General features: G+C 43.2%; 1 long non-coding RNA gene across 2 annotated transcripts; it reads left to right on the top strand.

Moving 5' to 3' along the window:
- Positions 1–5,287: 5,287 nt before the first annotated feature.
- LOC309868691 lies at positions 5,288–23,213 on the top strand. Of its 2 annotated transcripts, none has more exons than XR_014313785.1 (3): positions 5,288–5,520; positions 6,190–6,326; positions 23,072–23,213. It is a non-coding gene; the product is annotated as an uncharacterized lncRNA (long non-coding RNA). The 2 variants fall into 2 exon arrangements; XR_014313786.1 differs by lacking the exon at positions 23,072–23,213 and adding an exon at positions 12,624–12,895.

A 23,213-nucleotide genomic window follows, 5' to 3' on the forward strand; every position in this document is an offset into this window, starting at 1 on the left:
GTTTACAATGACATCCAAGCCACAGGGCTTATGAATAAATCTAATAAAAGACAGGCAAGAATCTACTGAAATTGAAACTGCTAAGACAGACGAAGACATACTTTAAATAAAAGGAGTAATATTCCATGCACATATTTTGAAAGGCTTTAAATTATAAAATGGTCTCTCACAAAATTCTGCAGAGATTAAATGAAATCTCAAATAATATCCAAGATAGTTTTTCTTTTATTTTTTTCCCCAGTGAGGTAACTGACGGGCATACATAACATACACACGGGAATGTAAAAGGCCAATGTGTTGAAGAAAAATTTTAAGTAAAATATGTTGGGGAACTTAAGTTACCAGTACTGAGACATTTTAAAGAGACCTTCATGAAGATGGTGTGATGTTAGCACGCGGGGAACCAGCTAGGCCAACAGGATTGAACGGGCAATACCAAATATAACTAGATAGCTAACTAAACAAACAAGTAAAACACCAACAATTGATTTAAGACAATGCCTAGACCTAATACAATAGGAAGAAGGGGAGTCTCTCTCCGTAATCTGTGCTTGTCTAATTAAAGACACCCACATAGAAAAAGAAGGGGGGGAAAGTAGAGTCTTCCTACCACCTCACAACATACTCCCAGACTAATTCCAAATGAATTGTTGAGAAAACTGTGAGAGATCAACACGACGCGTTTTCAGTAAATGTCAAGATGGTGAAGCAATACGGCTCTGCCATCCCTAAGATCTCCGTGGCAACTGATCACCTACACCTTTGCGGGGAGAAGGCAGCTGCGTTTAGGATGGGCAAGGCTGGTTGTAGCCTGTAGGAACAGTTAAGGAGAACGGATTCATGACCACATTGTAAAGAAGGATTTGTTGAATACAGTGCAAAAAATGGAGCCTTAAGGGAAAAGAGGAACAGTATTGATTACGTCTAAATTAAGAATTTCTTTGCATCTAAGGATGTCATTGAGAGAAAAAAAAAATTGCAAGTCGCTGGCTGAAGTGACCCACAGCGTCCTAGTTCCCTGCCCCGGGGAGCACAGGTGGAAACCATGCTGGGAAGTAGTTTATCATCGTCTCGGAAGATGAAGGCTCCTGCTCTGCTGCTGTTTGTAGGTCCACCCTTGCGGGACGGATGTTTACAGACACAGGCACAAAAGTGTGTGGCTACATTCAGAACAACGTTATCTTTGTCGGCGACCTAAATGCAACAACCCAAGATCCTCCCCACATGGAAAAACAATGGGAAACCTTGGAGTATTACATTGAACTGAAAAGGAGCCGCTAACGCTGCACGAACGTGGAAGAATGAAATATGGACATACTGATGTGGAATGAAGCAAACAACAGAAAATAGACCTGATCTGACTATAAAACAGACCACATCAGTGAAATTGGGAACAGGTTGATATAATGATTGGAGTAGAAAATTGGGGGTGTCTGATACACTATTAATTGGCCTGCATGGTGTTTACACGCTCTAATAGTTCATCTAGCTGCATACCTTGATTTATGTAATTTCCCATATTTATGCTAAGTGACTTTATTTTTCTTTAAGAGGAATTAATAGATACTGTTTTTTCCAATATTCCTTGAGGTTAAAATATCCAACTTTTAGCTCTGGGATTGTATTTAGAGTGCTCGGAGCACAATCTCGAGAGCCAGACATTCCAGGTTCAAGTCCTGAATTGCTTTGTACTGACCATATGACCTTGGGCAAGGTGACTGACATTTTTGTCCTTCAGATTCCTCAGCTGAAATGAAAAAGCTTATGATTTCTGTTGAGAATCGCACACCATAGTGTGTGGACACACACAGAGCACGACACAGAGTAAACACTGAACTTGGGTGGATTTTTCTGCATTTCAATTTACATTTTATTCTTATCAGGTTTAAATCTTGAGTGTGTTTCAGTGTTGTCGATTTTCGTGACCCTTCCAGTACAGGAGCTTTAGCCAGCGGTCATTATCTGGATGTAGCAATTATTGAAACATCGACAATAAAACATAATTGATGCCAGCTTGTTGTTTCGTAATCTGCAATACTAGCAAAGTGTATTTGCATAAAAATGTGTGTTTTAATGTTCAATGTTTGCTCTATAAATCCCTAGCATAAATGGGAGTCAAAAATAAGCTAATTTTTTTTTTCAGTTATGATTTTGTGTGGTGGTCGTAACAGATTCTGTTCAGCAGGCAGCACTCGGGGGTGGTGAAGTTTCAAGAAGTGTGCTGGCCTCTTTTTAACTTCTGTGTCCAAAAAAATGAGCCACTGGCTCCAGTGAGCGGCCAGTTTTGCTTGACAACTCGCACAATCTTCCCTTGTGTTATTCTGATGCCATTCATGGAATCTAGGAGAACATTCCCCCTCTTTTTCTTGGATAAATTGTTTTATTTAACACAAGAAAAAATACTCGACTTCCCTTTGTCACTGGTGAAGACACAATGCAGAATCAGCTATGTTGGTGAACTAGCTATATTCATAGTAGAGTTGCAAGGATATTGGGGCAGTTAAGCAAGGAATTTAGATGGAAGGAACCCATATGGATTTGCTCCAGTAGCTTGTTGACGATGCCACGACATTCTCCTAAGAGCGTCTCCTCAACCCACAGCAGAAGCAAACAAAGAAGCCAGCTATCGACAAATCAACAGAAGGGAGCACGTGTTTTCTGGTTGAAACAGAGGATGCAAGGAACGTATGAAGTAGGACGTGTCTACGCAACCAGCCCCATCAGGGCACCCAACCCAGGCTTGGGAAGATCAGTGTGAAGCAGAGGGGCCAGGGTGAAAACAGGAAATGCAAATGTGTTGCCTTTCACCATTTTACCTAGAATCGGCTGTGGCTTTGTGCTGAAGCCTTTTTAGAAAGATACGAAGCATTAAAATTACTAATTATAAGCACACTTTACACCATTCCGTGAGGCCTTTATGATTACAGAAAAGCAGCACACTTTCTAATTGCTGCTAAGGGACCTGTGGTGTCTAATATTGTATTAAACCACGGTACCAACCTTTTAGTTACTTATGCAAAAACCACATCTGCAATTGATAGAAATATTTATCAGTGTGTTCACTAAAATGAAAAAGCACTGAAGCAAGTAATAACATTTAAAACAAATAGGAAAGTCCAAATGAAAATGAAGCATTTGAATAATTACACAGTGTGTAGCCCAGAATAAATGATATCAAAATCCACTTGTGTTTCAAATCAACAACACTGAAATGTGACAGAATCTTGATGATACAGTATGACAGAAATTTAATCCATAAAAATATACTTGTAAAACATTGCAAGACAATGGGAAATTTGCCACTTTTCTTTAGTGGAGAACCATTGGATGCTGGGAAGCATTACTTTTTCATAGTTTATCGTCTCGTGTAACGCATATGGTCCAGATTAAGATTCTGGTGCTTTCAAGACTGTAGGGGTTAGTGTAGGTTTGCATTTATTTCAGAAGATTGTGAAGTCGGAGGCACGAGCAGATGATCTGTCAATCCGGCGTCACGTCCAAGTGCGAGTGCACACACCAGATGCCCTTCCGGTTGTTTGAAACCACTTCAGGTTAGCGATTTCCAGCAACCCGACCTCGTCTCTTCCCCCAGTCCTCAAAGAGCTCATCATGACAACATTGCAGGAGGCTTCCTGGTGTCTTTCCAGCCAGTGGTCAGTTCCCCAGCAGCGAGACGGTGGAAGTGCACAGATCCTACTGATGTTGTCTAGCGCAGAAAACGAGCTTCCGTGTGGGTATTCGTGGTGACCGAAAATCAGCTTCCAGGCTCCTGTTTATGTCCTCAAAGAAAGGTTTCTGGTTTCAGAACTTCATGGCAAACCCTCACCTTGTTCTGGCAGAGTCTGAGTGTGAGGAGCAGGTCCCCGCAGGGCCAGCCAGACCAGGCTGGTCCCTTTCCAGGGGCTGGACCTGCGGGGAGGTGACAGGCCGTCCAGGAGCATCTGTAGGAGCAGAGAAAGCCGCTTAAGCTCGGAGTGAACTGGCAGAAGGCAAGCGCAGAGCGTGGACAGGACTGTGACAGCCTCCAGGACGCCTTCGTGCCGGCTGGGCGTTGGCAAGTCGGGGTTTTTTCCAGCTTTCCTGAGGCTTAATTGACAAAGAGAAATTGTCTTGTTTAAGGTATACAAGGTGTTGTTTGATATGCATGTAGACTGTGAAATGATCTCCACAATTTAGCTAATGAACACAAGCATCACTCACATCGTTACTGTTCTGCAGCCTGTGCAGAGAACATGGTCTCATCTCCCAGCAGATCGCAAGTATGCAATGTAGCACGTTAACTGTTGTCAGCAGTGCTGTGGTTACATCCCCAGAACTTACTGGTCTTGTCACTAGAAGCCTGTTCCCTTCGACCAAAATCTCCCCATCTCCCCAACCCCCCCCCCCATTTCCTGACAACCACCACTATACTCCGTTTCCAAGAACTCACCTTTTTCAGATTCCACATGTACGTGAAGCCGTTGTGACTCCCATTTCCCTGAGGATGGGTGATGCTGAGCCCCTGTTCAGGTCCCATGGGGGAGGGCCGTAGGTCTTATGACCGACACTCGGTTGGTGCTTTTTCCATCACACACACTTCTCACACCACGGGTCCTTCATGATAGCAAGATCTCTTACGATGGCTAGAGTCCTCAACTTGACAGATCATTGCTCGCACGTGTGCGTGTCAGTTATCCCCACTTGTCAGCAGACGCTGGTGAGTCCCCATGGAAATGGCTGGCATCTCCCAAACACACAGCTGGGCTCTGATGATGAAGATTCCAGAATCCAGGTCCTTAGGAGAGAAGTCTCGGGCTCTTTGAGTTGTGAGGTAATAGAGGGGCGGCACACTGGAGAGGTCAGCCCATCAGTGGGGAAACGGGTGAAGTCATCTGCTAGGGCTGCCGCCACCAAGTACTACAAAGGGGGTGAATTGCAACAACAGAAATGTAGGGTCTCACAGCTCTGGAAGCTGGAATCTCAGGATGAAGGCATCATCAGGATGGCTTCTTCAGCCAAGGCTGCTTCAGGACTCCCTCCTGGCCTCTGGTGGTGGCGGCCGTCGTGAGCCTTCCTTGGCTGACAGACGCTTCCCTCACGTAGCCCATCTCCAAGGTTTTCCCTTTGTCTCCATCTCTGTGTCCACAGTTCCGTCTTTATTAGGAAGCTGGGCTTGGATGAGGACCCACACTCATGATGTCAACGTAACTTGGTCCCTCTGTAAACACCCTATTTCCAAGGAAGGTCTCCTTCCAAGGTACGGAGGGTGAGGATTCCAATGTAACTATTTTAGGGACACATTTCTCTTCCAGCTTGATCCCCTGAAAAGCTGGTGTTCAAGATACAATTTCAAGTTGTCTTAAGTGCAGCAGCGCTGGCCTTGACCTGTGCAAACAGCTGGGATTGAAACACGCAGACGCCGGTCCCCACGCACAGAGGGGAAGCTTGGAGGTGCTCAGCATAATGGATTTCCGTGCTCAGCTCTCGCCAAATCCACGGCTGTGTTCAGCGCCCCCCTTGCTGGGGCTGCTGCTGGCACAGGTTCGGCATAGGTGCCCTCCACCCCTCGGCAACAGGCGGGCTGGCCACGTCCCAGGAGCAGCAGCTCAGCTCCGAGCCACGCTGGGGCCTCGGCCCCCGGTGCCTTCTGGCTCCTTCTCAGATGGGACAGAGAAGCAGCCACAGGAAAAACCATGTCTGAGGCTCCAAGGTCCTTCTTACTCAGTGAGGATTTACATGTCCAGACTTGGAGATTATTTAAAGTGGGAAGACACTGCACTCATTCTTGTCGTGTAAGAGCAGAAATGAAATGATTTTTTTTTCTAAATCCCAAAGATGGTCGTCCAGTCAGTAGAATCCAGTGGTCCCCGATGGTCAAATCCAAGGAGAAATATATATTTTTTTGTACAACTCTGATCGACCATCTTAGAATAGAGTAAAAAGCTTAACATACATATGAGGCCTCATGCAGCTTCGATTCTAGTTGATAATTTCACGTAAACCACCGGCAACTCCGTTAAATACAAATTTAACGGCCAGTTGGTGTAACACAGCCAAGAACATGCAGAACGAGGACAGGAGGGTCTGACTTCAGGCATTTCCATCTCCGTTTCTCTGAGTTTTCATCTGCCCGGAGCTGGAAGCAGCACAGAATGTATCCTCTAATGAACTGGAACTTTGGATTTTTTTTGTTTTCTCCGACCATGCCAGGAAGGATGATCCGCCAGTTGCATTGTACGCTGATAAGATGTTCAGTGGTAGGAAACAGGCATGTGCTCCAGCCGCCAATGGACCAGGTGTTCTACGAGTTCTGCCTCCTACGGGGCTGTGTGACCCGAGGCAATCAGGTTTGTGAATTTCATCTCCAGTGAAATTAATGCTGAATTCACACTTTCTGACATAAGATACGTGGGACTTCTCAGAGTAGGACACGTGTCACAGACCCCGCAACTCAGGTTTGCTTCCGTGGTTTTTTTTTTTTTCAATTTATTTATTTTCAGAAAAACAGTATTCACTATTTTTTCACCACACCCAGTGCTCCATGCAATCTGTGCCCTCTCGAATACCCACCACCTGGTACCCCAACCTCCCACCCCCCTGCCACTTCAAACCCCTCAGATTGTTTTTCAGAGTCCATAGTCTCTCGTGATTCACCTCCCCTTCCAATTTACCCCAACTTCCTTCTCCTCTCTAACTTCCCATGTCCTCCATGCTATTTGTTATGCTCCACAAATAAGTGAAACCATATGATAATTGACTCTCTCTGCTTGACTTATTTCACTCAGCATAATCTCTTCCAGTCCTGTCCATATTGCTACAAAAGTTGGGTATTCGTCCTTTCTGATGGAGGCATCATACTCCATAGTGTATAAGGACCACATCTTCCTTATCCATTCATCCGTTGAAGGGTATCTTGGTTCTTTCCATAGTTTGGCGACCGTGGCCATTGCTGCTATAAACATGGGGTACAGATGGCCCTTCTTTTTACCTCATCTGTATCTTTGGGGTAAATACCCAGGAGTGTAATTGCAGGGTCATAGGGAAGCTCTATTTTTAATTTCTTGAGGAATCTCCACACTGTTCTCCAAAGTGGCTGCACCAACTTGCATTCCCACCAACAGTGTAAGAGGGTTCCCCTTTCTCCACATCCTCTCCAACACATGTTGTTTCCTGTTTTGTTAATTTTGGCCATTCTAACTGGTGTAAGGTGATATCTCAATGTGGTTTTAATTTGAATCTCCCTGAGGGCTAGTGATGATGAACATTTCTTCATGTGTCTGATAGCCATTTGTATGTCTTCATTGGAGAAGTGTCTGTTCATATCTTCTGCCCATTTTTTGATATGTTTGCCTGTTTCATGTGTGCTGAGTTTGAGGAGTTCATTATAGATCCTGGATATCAACCTTTTGTCTGTACTGTCATTTGCAAATATCTTCTCCCATTCAGTGGGTTGCCTCTTTGTTTTTTTGACTATTTCCTTTGCTGTGCAGAAGCTTTTGATTTTGATGAAGTCCCAAAAGTTTATTTTCGCTTTTGTTTCCTTTGCCTTTGGAGACATATCTTGAAAGAAGTTGCTGTGGCTGATATCGTAGAGATTACTGCCTATGTTCTCCTCTAGGATTCTGATGGATTCCTGTCTCACGTTGAGGTCTTTTATCCATTTCAAGTTTATCTTTGTGTACAGTGTAAGAGAATGGTCGAGTTTCATTCTTCTACATATAGCTGCCCAGTTTTTCCAGCACCATTTATTGAAGAGACTGTCTTTTTTCCACTGTATATTTTTTCCTGTTTTGCCGAAGATTAATTGACCATAGAGTTGAGGGTCCATATCTGGGCTCTCTACTCTGTTTCACTGGTCTATGTGTCTGTTTTTATAACAGTACCATGCTGTCTTGGTGATCACAGCTTTGTAGTAAAGCTTGAAATCAGGTAATGTGATGCCCCCAGCTTTATTTTTGTTTTTCAACATTTCCTTAGCGATTCGGAGTCTCTTCTGATCCCATACAAATTTTAGGATTATTTGCTCCAGCTCTTTGAAGAATACCGGTGGAATTTTGATCACTTCCGTGTTTTATGTCAGTGATGTGCTGGGGTAACGGGCAGACAAACTAGCTGTTATTTCCCATTGGAAAGCCCTTAGTTAAAATTTAAATGGTGAGGGGCACCTGGGTGGCTCAGTAGGTTAAAGCCTCTGCCTTCGGCTCAGGTCATGATCTCAGGGTCCTGGGATCGAGTCCACATCAAGCTCTCTGCTCAGCAGGGAGCCTGCTTCCCTCTCCCTCCCTGCTTGTCTCTCTGCCTACTTGTGATCTCTGTCTGTCAAATATATAAAATATTTAAAAAATAAATGGTGAAATAGACCATTTTGAAGTATCTATAGACTGATATACAATTATAAAAGCTCACAAAGGTTCATTATCACTTTTTCTGTATTTCCAAATTCTAAATATTTCTAAAAGCCTAAAGATTTCACTTTTTGCAAGTTGGCATCCACACATATATTTTTAAAGATTTTATTTATGTATTTGATACAGAGAAAAAGAGAGACACTCCCACAAAAAGGGGTGGGAGAGGAAGAAGCAGGCTCCCTGCTCAGGGAGCCCAACTTGGGGCTTGATCCCAGGACCTTGGGACCATGACCCGAGACGAAGCAGATGTTTAACTGACTGAGCCACCCAGGGGCCCCTAATCCCAACATTTTTAGAGACCAAACTAAAGCTGGCATGAGACTATTACAGTCCTGTTTTCTTTAATCTTACTACTGGTAATAATCATGTACTTCATTGCTGGTATAATACGTGTTTGCTCATGTGAGGCTGCTCTATGCTTTACCTGAAATTCAGTCAATACACATTATCTTTCAAAAATTCTGATGGTTCCAAATGCCAAAATATATATGGCCTGAAAACTTGTAGATACTAGATTTTGAAACACTAAAACTGTCTTGTATCATATTTCTTGAACTAACACACAGATGAAACTGCTAAATAAAATGACAAAGAAAAACAAACAAACAAAAAAAACAAACAGAAACTTCTTGAGTATAGTAGATACTGACCCAGCAGAGTTTAAAGCACTTGGAGAAGTGTGGGAAAATCTTTGCAGTGTTTCCACTCATCGTAAGAGCCTGTCCACCCTTCAACTTCTACCATTCATGAAAGTGAGCTGTCATCCTCACTGAAGTAAACGCTTCCTGAAGACGAATGCCCATGTGACATGGTAACAGAGTCTAGGAAGGCCTCCTTGGTGGCTCAGTCGGTTAAGCATCTGCCTTTGGCTCGAGTCATGATCCCGGGGTCCTGGGAGTGAGCCCTGCGTTGGGCTCCCTGCTCAACAGGAGCCTGCTTCCCTTCTCCTTCTGCTTGCCGTTCCCCCTGCTTGTGCTATTTCTCTCAATAAATAAATAAAATCCCCCCAAAAATAAAAAAGAAACTTGCTTGGATGTGAATTAAATGGGATCTTCTCTCAGGAATCCTGGGATTCCCTCTCTTAAGGGAGTCTCCTATTCCCTTAAGAATGATAAGGGGACATAATGATTCTTATACTTTGTCTCAAAATGCTGTCCAAGATGTTTTGTCAAGTTGATGAGAGAAGAATGGAAACTACCTTGAGAATCAGCCATGGAGGTTTGGTCCCACTTCTCAGAGTGGTACCACACTTGTCTGTCAGCAAAACCTCCTGGGTATGATGAGGGGCTAACCCGCACCCAATTTACTCTTCATTTATTTTTTTTAAAGATTTTATTTATTTATTTGACAGACAGAGATCACAAGTAGGCAGAGAAGCAGACAGAGAGAGAGGGGGAAGCAGGCTCCCTGCTGAGCAGAGAGCCCGGTGCGGGACTCCATCCCAGGACCCCGAGATCATGACCTGAGCCGAAGGCAGCGGCTTAACCCACTGAGCCACCCAGGCACCCCTACTCTTTATTTATTAAAGGTTTATCTAGCCCAGTTACAGTGAGACAGATACAAAATATGCAAATTAGTAGATTCTCTACAACATCAATAAACAAAAATAAAAACACCTTAAAATTTACCACTTAGTATTGCAACAGAAATATAGGGAATTTAAAAAATACAAGTATGTAAAAGATACTGACAGATCAACATATTCATCTTTATCAAAAGTTGTGAAAAACTACTCATCGGAGAAGTAGATCAGTGTTCATGGATAGAAGGAATCAAAATTAATATACATAAGGTGTTTTAAAACCATCAGTAGATTCCGTGCAATTCCAGACAAGGTTTGAATCTATTTCAGATTCAGAGATCTTTATAGTGACCATAGACAAAAGGTTCTCCTCTGTATTGCTGAGCTCTGGCTGCCATCACAAAATTCTACAGAGCCGGAGCTTAAACAGACGTTAGCCTCCTCACAGCTCAGGAGGCGGGAAGTCTGAGATCGGGTGGGCATGGCCGGCTTCCGGGGAGGGCCCCCTTCCTGGTGTGGATGCCACCGTCTCACGGCATCGCCGCATGGTGGAGAGAGGTTGCAGGTGGCTCTTCTTTCTCCTAGAAAGGCCACCAGTCCTACCAGAGCAGACCCCCACCCTTCTGAGCTCATTCAACGTTGACTACCTTCTGAAAAGCGCCATCTCTAACAGTAGTCACGGCCGGAATTGGAACTTAGCCCCTGACTGTTTGGAGGACACGGTCCAGCCAGTATTTACTATCACAGCAGCTCTGCCAGGTCTCTGCTTATGAGCTTCTTAATATCCATCATAAATAAAAGAGTCTTCCTGAGAGAGCTGTGGTGAAAATCATGGCCACCAGGAAATGACTTAAAGGTGTCGGATGCTCTAATCCACCCTTCTAGCCCCTCCTCTTATGCCTCTAGAAATCATTACAGTTTTGTTTTACATGAAATACAGAGAGACATCACACAAAACCATGTTATTTGGGGACAGTAGATTTAAACTGCGGTAACGTGAGATGTGGCAATTTTTTTTTAAGTGTACTAATTTTACACTATTTAATTTCAAAGGCTGGCATCAAAAAAGATGCATTTTTTAAAGAAAAGTAACGATTTAAAAGAAAATACTATTTAATCCTGGTGTCTCTAATCAAATTAGAGTATTAGTAAATTCCAAAGCAATGTTAAGTAAGAATTTTGCAAGACATCTTTATATTTTCAAAAAATAAGCAATGAGATGTGATAACCATATTGAACATTTGAATATGAAATAATATGGTTGAAATCTTGAAACCGTAGATTAGTAATATCAAACTACTGATACAAAGCTTTAAATTGTATATGTACTCAAAATGATTTAAAGAAAATGATTTACATTTACATACCATATATATTAATTCTATTCTTAATAGTTTAGGAGAAGCGTGAGTATCACACTTTGTCCAAGACAATGGAAATGTCAGAATATCAGAACTCTGAGCTCCATTAGTTGCTCTCGTGTTCTGTTTAGACAGACAGAAGCTCAAGAGCCGGAATGACCAGGCTGTGGGCAATCCTCAACGAAAACCCAAGGTTAGTGCCAAAATATTTGCATATTTTAGTCATCATGAAAAGGCTATATAATTTAACAAATACTTTTTATGCAGAATACATAAAGACAAGCCAATGGAAAAAATGGATAATGACTTGAATATACAGTTCATAAAAGGAATATTAAAATGGCCTATAAATATTTGAAAAGGTGCTCCGTGACATCAGTCACCAGAGAAGCGTAATAGCCATGATAAGGTGTCTCTGCACGCATGCGAAAGGCTAACGCACAATGAGGGGAAAGGAGAGTCTGGGCCGTGGGAAGCCTAGTGCGCTGCTGGAGGGAGTGGGTTTGGATTGAGCAGCCTGGAGTCTGTCCGACAGTATGTACTGGGGTTTGCCTCCATGCCTGATATCTCAGCCAACCAAAGACAGGTAAAAGGAGGCCCGTGACCTTGCTACACGCAATAGCTCCAAACCAGAATCTACATAAGTGACCATCAGTAGGACGGATGGATTCCACACCGGAATGGAATATGAGACAGTACTGAGAGCAACAAACTCACGTAATCACAAAATGTCCTATGAATTGAAGAAAATACTGAGCAAAGGTAAGCATTTAAAAAAGGAATACTGTATGCTTCCCTTCCTAAAGAAGTTTGAAGCAAACACGAAAACGTGCGAGGTTAGAAATTAGGAGACTGGTAATGCTTGGCAGAGTTGGGAACTGGATGGCAATGCAGCGGTTTCTTCTAGGGCGCTGGCATGCTCCACACCTCTGTCCGGGCTATGGTTAAGCTGGCATGTTCATTCCATGAGCATTTATCCAGCTACCTACCTATAATATGGCACTTTCCCACATGTACTTAATACTCAAATAAAAAGGCTCGTTCAGAGAGATTGTGTTCCCTGGGCAATAAACTACATTCACAACAATCAATTCCCCTGTTAAGTATCCTCTGAAAGTCAGGACGATTTCCCACTTAAAAATAATGTAGCCAAATGACTATTTCCGGCCTGATTTCTCATAAAAGGGCTGTCTCTGTCCCCTGTGACACGAGGACAAAAGCAGGGACCTTCTCCTCCCTTTTCCATGTGAGGACAATGACACAGCTCTGACCAACTAAGCTTTTGCCTTTCTGAAGGAAAATGTGAAAATGTATCAAGATACTTCTCATTACTTTATTTCCCTTGATTTCCAGAAAGTTTACTTTAGAAGTTACTACCTAAATTGATGATAGCCATCGCAACTTTGCCGCAAAATCAGCAAAAACCCCCTTCTGCAACCTGATGCGCGCTTTCCCGTGATTGCTGATGACGACGAGGAGGAGGAGACTCACAACCCATCCTTTATTCCCAGGGCAGAGGACGCAGGTCTTTCTTCCTGGCCCCTTGTTCTTAGAGACTCAGGTGCTTTGCTGTGTACGTCCCCAGCCTTGTTTGAGAGTTTACCTCCCTGGTCTCGTGTTTTGTGACCAGCAAGTAAATCCTTACCAGCCCCCTCGGATCAACCTGACGGTTCCTCCAACACACTGGGAGTGTGGACTTGCTCGCTGGTGCTCTTCATTTGCCTGGTGCAGTCACGTACTCAAAGCCCGAACTGTGAAAACAAAACAACAATATGGTGACTAATTACGCTTGTCCAGTCTGCAGTAATGAGTTGTGAAGGGCATTTACTTAACATGCCCCCTCTGACGCATTAGAACATGATTGCAAATGACACGTGTGACGTCCGGTAGTCTTTTTTTTTTTTTTTCCTCCAAAATGTTTGCAAGTTATACTGGGAAGTGGGAACACGGAGGCAAAGTGACAGCTCCCATCACTTAATGAGACATTTATTAAGAAACCAGGACTGATGATAAGCTGCAAATTAGCCATAATATAAGTAATCAGCGGAGATGTCACATTGGTAGAGGAAAAATGATAAACAGCCAAATGCTCATCCCTGTGCTCATCAGAAAGTACCTGCAGTTCATTACAGGCGGTAATTTGCTGGAATCCCAAGATGTAGGTAGAGGAAGCCAGTGCTTTTTCTGAAGTGCACTCATCAGTGCTGGTCTGTGGTTTCAATGCGGATTTCATAGATTCCTCAAATCACACCTCTGAGGTTTATAATTTCACCTCAGTACTACCGGCGTGAGTTACAAAGTATCAGTAGACTCAGAAACTTCGGGAAGTGTCAATAAAATTAAAGAAATAGTATGCCAGGAAAATAATTCAATAATATAAATATTTTCAAGTACTCCCAGTGGGTACGTAGACATATTGGAAAAGAAATCACTAATTGCTATTATAATGGATTTCCAGACTATCTACACGCCCCCAAAGAAGGCTATAGAAGGAAGAGACCTATAAAATGGGTCATTAAAACCCTTATTAAAGTACTCAGGATTAAAGTGTTCTAGAATGATGGAAAATGTCACAGGTAAGATTTCTTAATTTCCTAAAAACTTGATCAGTACCTCTGAAACTCTTGCTGGGCCATCCCCAAATGGGAATGGGAAAATCACGTTATCCATATCAGACATGTTTCCAATTTGCTTACATGATAAAGTTACCCCAAATAAGTTCCATCCTTTTCACCCTCCAACCTAACCACTTGTCACAGAGCCAGAAGCACAGAAGATAGTAGCAAGGACCATTCTGTTCCTGTGCTGACCGAGCACTGTGGGTGTGGAGGCTGGACGGTGCTTTGTAACCGGTGTTCCTCGGTTTTTACAAGGGAAATTTATGTCCCTAGAAAGCTATTTGTGCAAGCTGAACACCCCCTTCTGTTCCAACCCAAAGATTTCAAATGCATATTAATTGACTCAAAGAATAAACTAAGTAAGGAAAGTGAGGACAGAAGGAGGAAAGATAAACATTTAAGCATGAATTGGGTGAAGTAATAACCACCGAGTATTCTGTCTTACAAGTGATTGCCACACCCCGGCCATCACCGCAAAGAAGCATCCGAATCAGCTAGACTTACTCAGTTCTTCTGTGTGTGTTTTACAATCCCCCATCCCCAGCCATTATTAAATTAGCATCTAATCTCTCAAAACATAATTTTTAAAAAACTCTAAATTTACCAAATTAAATGCTCATTGATCAGTGTTTTCTTCTTTGACCCACCTGAGCCAAGCTTTCATGTTCAAAGTCCACATTCCTTCTAGTGTTCCCAAATGACCAGTACCAATGGGGAGGGAATTATATAATAAAACAGAGAAGAAAAATACTTATGTCTTATGTGTAATCTCAAACACTTACATGCAAATAACATCATATAACGTCATATATGATGATGTAATACATCTTAAATAGATTTTATCTGAACTCATATTGGAATCATTTTCAGATTGATATTTTCCACTTAAGAGATACACATTTAAATTTCCCCCATGTGTTTTCATAGCTTGATAGCTCATTTCTTTTTAGCTTTGAATAATATTCCATTGTCCTAGTGGACCATACTTTCTTACCGATCTCTCCCTAAAGGACATTTTGGTTGCTTCCATATTTTGGTGATGATGAATTTTTTTTTTTTTTGAAGTATGCTCCATGCCTAACATGGGCCCCCATGTGAGTTTGGAACTCAGGACTCTGAGATCCAGATCTGAGATGAGATCAGAGTTGGACATTTAACCTACTGAGTCATCCAGACACCCTAAATTTTGGCCATGATGAATAAAGCTGCTGCAGACATCATGTATGGGTTTTTGTGTGAACATACATTTTAAACTTCTTTGGGTATGGATTAAGGAGCATGATTGTTGATTTATATCATGAGACTTTCATAAAAAAGAAAAACTCTACCTAAAACCTTTGTGAAAAACTGACAACTGTCTTCTGAAGAGGGTGTACCATTTTGCCTCCACATCGATGAGTCAAGTCCCTGTGGCCCCACAACCTGGTCAGCATTTGAAGTTGTCAGTGCTCTGGATTGGGGGCACTGAAATACTTGTGTCCTGGGAGCTCGCTGTGGTTTTAGACGGCATTTCCCTTATGACCCAGAATGTGGTTCATCTTTATCTGTTTGCCATCTGCACATCTTCTTTAGCAAGGTTTCTGCTAAGATCTTTTACCCGTAATTCAACTGGGTTACTTGCTTTCTTGTTTGGTTTTAAGGACTCTTTGTATATTTTGGATAAGCATTCATGGTCAGTCAGGTCCTTGCTAAGATTTTCTCTCAGCCTATCGCTTGTCTTCTGCTTCTCTTAACAGTGTCCTTTGTGAGAAGTTTTTAATTTTAATGAAGTTGCTTAATAATTCTTTCTCTCATGGATTGTGTCTTTGGTGTTGTATCTAAAAGAGGCATCATTATAGCCAGATTTTCTCCTTCATTCTCCCTACAGAACGTTACGTGTTTGTGGTTTACATTCATGTCTGTGGTCCATTTTGAGTTTATGGTGGTGAGGTGTGTCTAGATTTTTTTTTTTTCTTTTTGGCATGGTGACACACAGTTGTTCCAGAGCCAGTTGTAGAAAAGACCATTTTCCGTCCATTGCATTGTTTTTGCTCCTGGGTCAACAACTTAGTTTTAGTAATAATGGGCCCGTATTCTCTCAGCAATTAGAACAAACGAGCCACACCAATGCAAGGTGATAGTATTGGAGGCAACTGGGGAAGAGCAATACGGCAATTATCTGTACTTTCAGCCAAATTTCTATAGCACTCAAACTGCTCTTGAAAAAAACACCACCCACAGCATTCACATTGCCATCTAGCCTAAGATCATCTAAGTATATAGATGAGAGCCTATATGGTCTGATCTGGAGGACAGAAGCAGCAGCAAGAAAGCAGACACCAGCTACTGACCTGACCAAATTTGCATCACAGCTGGGACATTATGAAGTTTGCACTTTACCCATAAATCTTTTACATATACAACACGTTTTCCCTGAGGAAATAGCTAATAATCTGGAAAATAATCAGAAAAGATACGGCGTTGCAATAATGCAGTGGCTCGGGACAGGTATGTTGAAATTAGCACCGCCTCTGAGACACCAGGCCAGAAAAGCTTTGAAGGGGAGCAAAGCCATCCAGCCAAATTTCTATGCTTTTATCTACGATAGCCCTCTGCCTCACTTCTTGCTGCAGTCCATGTAAAACACCGGCCCTCCAGCACAGAGAATAAAATAGTCAATGGCACCTAATTCACTGAACTTAAAAGGTGTTACAGAGTTAATACGCAAATTAATTTATCATCTTCCACCAGAAGAGTAATTAAACTCCAGAAGAAATCTGACTCGTAATTGAAAGTGAGTAATGAGAAAGCAGGATGTGAAGAGGATAAATAAGCGTCGTCATTAGGAGAGGAAGTCAGTCTAACAAGGGGGCAGAACCGTCCTGTGTCCGTGGAGTGGGGAAGCTTCGCGGAAGGGGCCCAGGGCAGGCCGCGGTGGAAGCTCTGGTGGGGGCGGGCAAGGCTGGTGTGTAGGAGGCAAGTGCCCAGCCCCCACCGCACTTAGCCCTTGATGGCCAAGGAGTGCTCGTCAACAGCAGGCGGCCACTACGCCAGCAAACTGAATCCAACATTCTGAATTTACTTACTCGAGACTAGTGACCTCAGCCTGGGAAAGACTGAGGATGACCTCAGGAACGGCCAGTTTCATAAATCTGGGCTTGATTCAGGAGCTTCTGGAATTTGGTCCAGATTTTGCCTATCCAAGGATGGAAAGATGTAATCTGAAAGTGTCTGCCTTTTTTTTTTTTTTTTTTTTTTTTTGTCTGTTCATGTCAACAGAGTTGGGTATGGTGTGCCTGCCCGGCACTGTACAAGAATCCTGTGATTCTAAGTAAGGCAATGAAACGGGAGACGTAGTCGGGGTAATTAGAAAGTAAAATCAAACAAAGCACCAAAATGGTAAGTAGATAAGACAGAAAGTACTTGCGGGGTAGGGGACAGATCGGGCCAAGGAGGATGACTTGGGTCAGCTTCGTGGACAAAAGGCTGACCTGAGAGATGTTTTGGGGGGAGGACAGTCAAGTCACCAGGGAGGACATATATTTTATTAGCAGCAGGTGTGCCTAAGAGGCCAGGACAGCTGACGGTGTGTGTAGGCAAGGCGGGTCTGGAGGTGGGCAAGTGCCCCTTACAGTCGGACGAGACAAGAAGCAGCAGAAGGGCAGGAGGAAATGGGAACTGAAGGAAGAGGAGGTTCAACCTTAATCCCATGGTGGCTTGTTTTCCACATCTTCCTGTAACTCCAGCAAGAGCTCGTCTGTCTTAATGAACTGATTTCTGATTCTATAATGTTCAGTTACCACATTAGTTGAGACATGGAGAAATGTCTAAAACCTTATCCTACTTACTGTGTTGACCAGAGATGCGTGCGTTGCTCGTCCCGGGATGTCTGCTCATCCGAGGCAAACCGTTGGCATCAGGGCGCCGGCAGCGCGATATTTCTTTCTCCAGTTATGCCTCTGAGACTCCGCACGGTCGCTTGGACCGGCGTATACGCAGGCTCTCCTTTTCCAGTCTTTTGTGTGGAACCTAGCGTCGCTTTGAGAAGCTATTAAATTATTCAGCTTTAAGTTTCTTTATTTGCCACCCACTGCCCTGTGCTTTTTATAAAAATATAGATTTTAATCAACATTTTCTTTTAGAATTGCTTTAGTTGTACCAAAAAATTGCAAAGATAGTATGAATCTCCCTGTCACCCACCCCTATTCCCCCACTGTGAGATGTTACTAATATCTTCAGCATGACACACCTGTCACGATTAATGAATCAATACGGAACATTGTTACCAACGAAGGTCCGCATTCTACTCAGATTGCCCTGGTGTCTACCTTACATGCTGTTTTGGTTCCAGGAGCCCATCCTGGATGCTACATTAAAGTTAGTCGCCATGTCTTCGTAGGCACCTCTTGGCTGTGGCCTTGCAAATACTGAGAGATAGTAAGATACTGTATGGACTGCACCCCCATTGGGATTTGTCCCACATTTTCTCCCGAGGAGATGGAAGCTAGAGGCTCTGGAACACAAGAGAACGGAGGCGAATGCCATGCTCCTCACACTCCATCAAGGTCTGTGCTGTCGACACCACCCGTCACTGCTGCTATTACCCACCCTTGCACCCCATGTCTGGCAGCTTTCTCGGTGGTAGGATTACTCCCCCACCCCCCTTTAGACCACGTGGACCGTGGGAAGGCAGCACTGTCAGCCCAGACTCGGCGAGTGGGGTCGCGCTCCATCTCCCAGAGACGGGATTCTGTACAGAAATGCTTTGGTGTTTCTCTGCACCAGACATCGGCTTGGCACGCATGTTTCTTCAGTCAGCGATTTATCCCCGATGTCTGCTTTGTGTTTCACAGTGTAACCCAGCACGGCCTGACCGACTTCCTGCTTCCTGCGGTTTCAGCTTCAGTCCCTGAGTGTGTGTTCAGTCCCTACCCGTGCTCTTCGGAGAATTCACGGACCTTGCTTGTTTAATTTGGGTTTGTTCTGTTTCCCTTCTACCCCTGCAAGAGACACCAGGCTCCTCCTCGGTATGAAATGACGATATTATGAATGAAGGCCCAGAGTTTGTTCAGATTTTCTTTGTTTTCACAGGCTGTCCTTTGTTCTGATCCCCTGGCACACCTCGGGCATGCGTCGGAGTGCAGCCATTCCGTGCATTTCCTTCTGCTTTCCTCGTAAAGCCTCGGCTCCCTGAAGGTGACCGACGCTGCCACATCAGTCAGTGACACGGCACCCTGCTATCCCTCGTGAGCCGAGTCATGCATCAGTATTACAACTCCTTTATTTTGTCATCATTGGTCTTCATTCCTGGAGCTCCCCAACCTCTTAAGAGATTTTTCTTAATTTGTGTATGTGAAGATTCCCTTTCTGGGCTACGAAGTTCCAGGAGATTGATAAATACTCAATGCCAGGTGTCAGTGTCACACAGACTTGTCTGTCCCCCAGACCCCCGTGCGTCACCTTCACCTTCTGTTGCACTGTCTAGTGTTACTGGTCATTTGCCATGTTTGTATTGTTGTCTTTTTTACACCATCACGGGTTTGGTATCGTACACCGCAGAGCTTCTCCAGACTGGCCTCTTTCACTCAGCAGCAAGCCTCCCCTTTCCCCTCTGTCTGTGCCTTACAGCTCACTTGTCCTGATTACGGAGCAACATCTCAGTGTGTAGATAGATCAGGATTTGTTTATCCCGTCACCTATTGAATCCATCTTGGTTATTTCCAGTTTTCGGTGTTCGTGAGAAAAGTGTCTGTGAGTGGCTTTTTTTTGTGTGGGCACATGTTTTCAGGTCAGTCGGAGAGACACCAGGAAATGCTGAAGACTTGTGCCGTGGGACTATGTTCAGTTTTGGAAGCAGCCACCAAATCGTCTTCCAAGGTGGCTACGCCATTCCTCGTTCCCACCAGCACTGAAAGTCCCTTTTGCTCCTCCTCCTTGCCAACACTTGGTATTATCAGAATTTAGATTTTAGTCATCCTAAGAAGCGTGTAGCACTATCTCGTTATTTCAATGTGCAATTGCGTATTGACCTATGGCATCGAGTGTCTTCTCGTAAGCCTGTTTGCCATTTGAGTGTCTCCTACAGTGAGGTGTCTATGCAGCTCTCACTCCTTCCCTCCTTCCTTTTTAGCTTAACTGAAACTTTATGCGTGTAGATTAACAACTCCCCCACCGCCGTATACGCCATCCCGTCTTTGACCGCCTGACTTTGGCTATCGCACACATCACCTCCACATGCAACCACTCAGTCCTTGTCCTTCTATACCGATGTGTGTCACTCCGCATAATGCTCTCAAGGTCCATCCGTGCTCTCCTACCTGACGACTGTCCTCTTTTTAAAGCTTAATACTGTTCCATTGTCTTTGTCTTTGATTTTCTGTATTTTCCTGAATTTTGAATATGATGCAAACTGGTGATTTTGTTTTATTTTGATATTTCCTGCTTGGTGTTTTCTGGGCTTCCCAGATCTTTGGTTTAGTGTCTGTCAATAATTTCCAAACATTCTTTTCCATTATTGCTTCCAATATTTCTTTGTTTTCTCTCTTCTCTTTCTACTATTCCAGGTATGAATGTGTTTTACGTTTTGAAATTATTCCAGATTTCTTCAATATTCTCCCCCCTCTCTCTCTCTCTTTTTTCTTATTTTTTCTCCTTGTATTTCACTGTGAGTACTTTCTGTTCAACTACCTTCCAACTCACTGGCTCCCTCCTCAGATATGTCCTACTTACTGGTAAGCCATCACATCAAAGGCACTCCTGATTTCTGTCAAAATGAATTATTTTTAAATTTCTAGCATTCTCTGGATTTTTCCTTAATTTCTACTCTTTGCCTACATCACATATTGTTGCTTGTTGTCTGCTTTTTTCCATTAGAATCTGTGAGTACTTATTACAGTCATTTTGAATTCTCTGTGTGCGCAGAGGGGAAGTTTTCTATAATCCCATGATTAAATTTCATTTTTTTGGTGGTCTTGTGTCCGTGGGATGTGTTTATCAGCTGTTAGGTTTTCCTTAGGTGAGACAGGTATCCCAGTGGGGTTGGCAGGAGAGTGATTTTCCATTTCCCAGGATGAAGAAAAGGCTGACGAAAACTTCTATATAGCCTTTTCTTCTTTTGAAAAGGAATTACCATTGGGAAAATTCTGGAGGTTTTTGAAAATGGCTCAGAGCGATGAGGGTTCTTGAGAGTAGAAGCCCCTGAGGCTCCTGGAGGCACAGCCCCCACCCCGTGTCTGCAGCCCTGGGAGCTGCTCCTGCCAGGCCAGACGTGGCCAAAGGCGTCACCCAGCGGCATCGGCCGTGCGCGGCCCCAGCACCTTCAGACCCTGGTGATGCTCCCAGATGGTCTCCCTCCGGATGTCAGGGAGGCGGTGTGCTCTGCATCCTCAATTTTCTGAAGTTCATGGAAAGTCAGTTTTTAACTTTTTCAGCATTTTTAGTATTGCTGTTAAGGGTACAGAGTGACTGCTTGCGATCTGTTTACATGTCAGACCCGAAACCCGAAGTTTGTCCTTTTCCTTTTATCCTTTATGAGTCTTTACCTTTAAAGGGAGTTTCTTATAGAAAACGTATAGTTAAGGTTTATGTGTTTATTTTTGTTTTGTTTTGTTTGAAGATTTTATTTATTTGACAAGGAGAGAGAGAGAGAGGGAGAGAGAGAGAACACAAGCAGGGGGAGAGGGAGAAAAGCAGGCTTCTCGTGCAGCGGAGACCCTGATGTGGGCCTCAGTCCCAGGACCCTGGGACCGTGACCTGAGCTGAAGGCAGACACTTGACGACTGAGCCACCCAGGTGCCCCGTGTTTATTTTGTTTCTAGGGTTTTTTTTCTTATCCATTCTGCCAATTCCCCTCATTTTTAAAAAAATTTTGAGTATATAGAACAAACACATTTAAAGTTTTATTGACACATTCAGGTTAGTACCTATCATATTAATAACTGGTTTTTATTTTCATTTTTTTGTAATTATTGCTTCTATTTTGTTTCTTTTTCCCCCTTCTTTCTGATTTTTCTGGTTTTAATTGGTCACTTCATAGGATTCCTTTTTAACTCTACATGTTTTATGAGCAAAATATAATGAGCATGTCTCTCTAAAAATTTAATTGTAATTTATTTCCTCTGGAAGTCTTCATTTTTCTTTTAGTATATAGCAAATTCTTTGAAACATTGAGAAAATTTCCCCTGCCTCCTACAACGAAAGAAAGAAAGCCAACCCACACGGAAATGTCGCAGCTTTCATGTAAGTGGCAGTCCTATGCTACCTTTCTCTTTGTTGAGTAAAAAAAAAAAAAAAAAAAAAAGGAAGAAAAGAAAAGAAACGAGACCAGTGTAAGGAATTGGGTGAGAGTCACAGAATAATGGTCCCCAGCCCTAACACCGTGGTGCCTAGCTAGCCGCTCGGGAAAGGAAATGACCAGGAAGGTCTGAGTTAGATGATGTAAATTTACCAGTGTCTAGTGCATCGCAAATGCTCTGTCTGTGGTCATTATAGCCCGGTTTCTCACAGTTACTATTAGTGAATAATAAATGGCAGATTTGTAATTCCTATTAGTTGCTTTCAGGTAAAATAATTTCAGATCTATTTTCCTTACAAAAGTAGTGGTTTGCTGTTTTGATTCCCCAAGAAGAGCCCAGCATCACTTTTATCAGAAATATGTGACCTCATGGCAATCATGAGGAAGCTTGAGACAGATACAAATGAAAGCCTGTTCCGCCAAATAACTAGCCTGTGCTCTTGTGAAATGCCACAGGTAGAGCAGGAGAAGGCAGGCTGTGCCCCTCAGGGAGATTGAAGGGGGCAAAGCGCCACGGACACTGACGGCTACAGGGGCTGAGACTGATTATTGGTGCTTTCTCCCGGGAAGACAATTATTGAGGAAATTGGCAAAATATAATGAAGGTCTGTGACTACAAAGTAGTTAGATTAATGTCAATTTCCCGATTTAGTTCATTGTACAATCTGCAACTTAACCATAATGATTCACAAGAACGTGAGACGCACATAGAGCCGTGGTCAAGCAGCCGCGGCCACTGGGCTTGTTAGCAAGGACGGGTCCTGGGAAACAGTGTCTGGGACTTCTTGGTATCATTCTTGGAGCTTTCTGTGATTCTGATGTGATTTGAAAAACAAAATTATATAAAAACAGACCATAGCGCTAATGTGTTGTCTTGAATTCTGAAATAAGCAATCTTCAATTAATTACAGACAGCACGACGTGATTCTTCACATCCTGTAGCTGCTTTTTCCTTGTGAGAAGAACACTGTTCACCTGTAAGTTTCTGAATATTTCACCTGCAAAAAAAGAAGGAAATTCTGCAGCTCAATTATTTTTTAATGAAATAATAAA

Source organism: Mustela nivalis (genome assembly GCF_964662115.1).
Source record: "Mustela nivalis genome assembly, chromosome: 7".
NCBI classification, from domain to species: Eukaryota; Metazoa; Chordata; class Mammalia; order Carnivora; family Mustelidae; genus Mustela; species Mustela nivalis.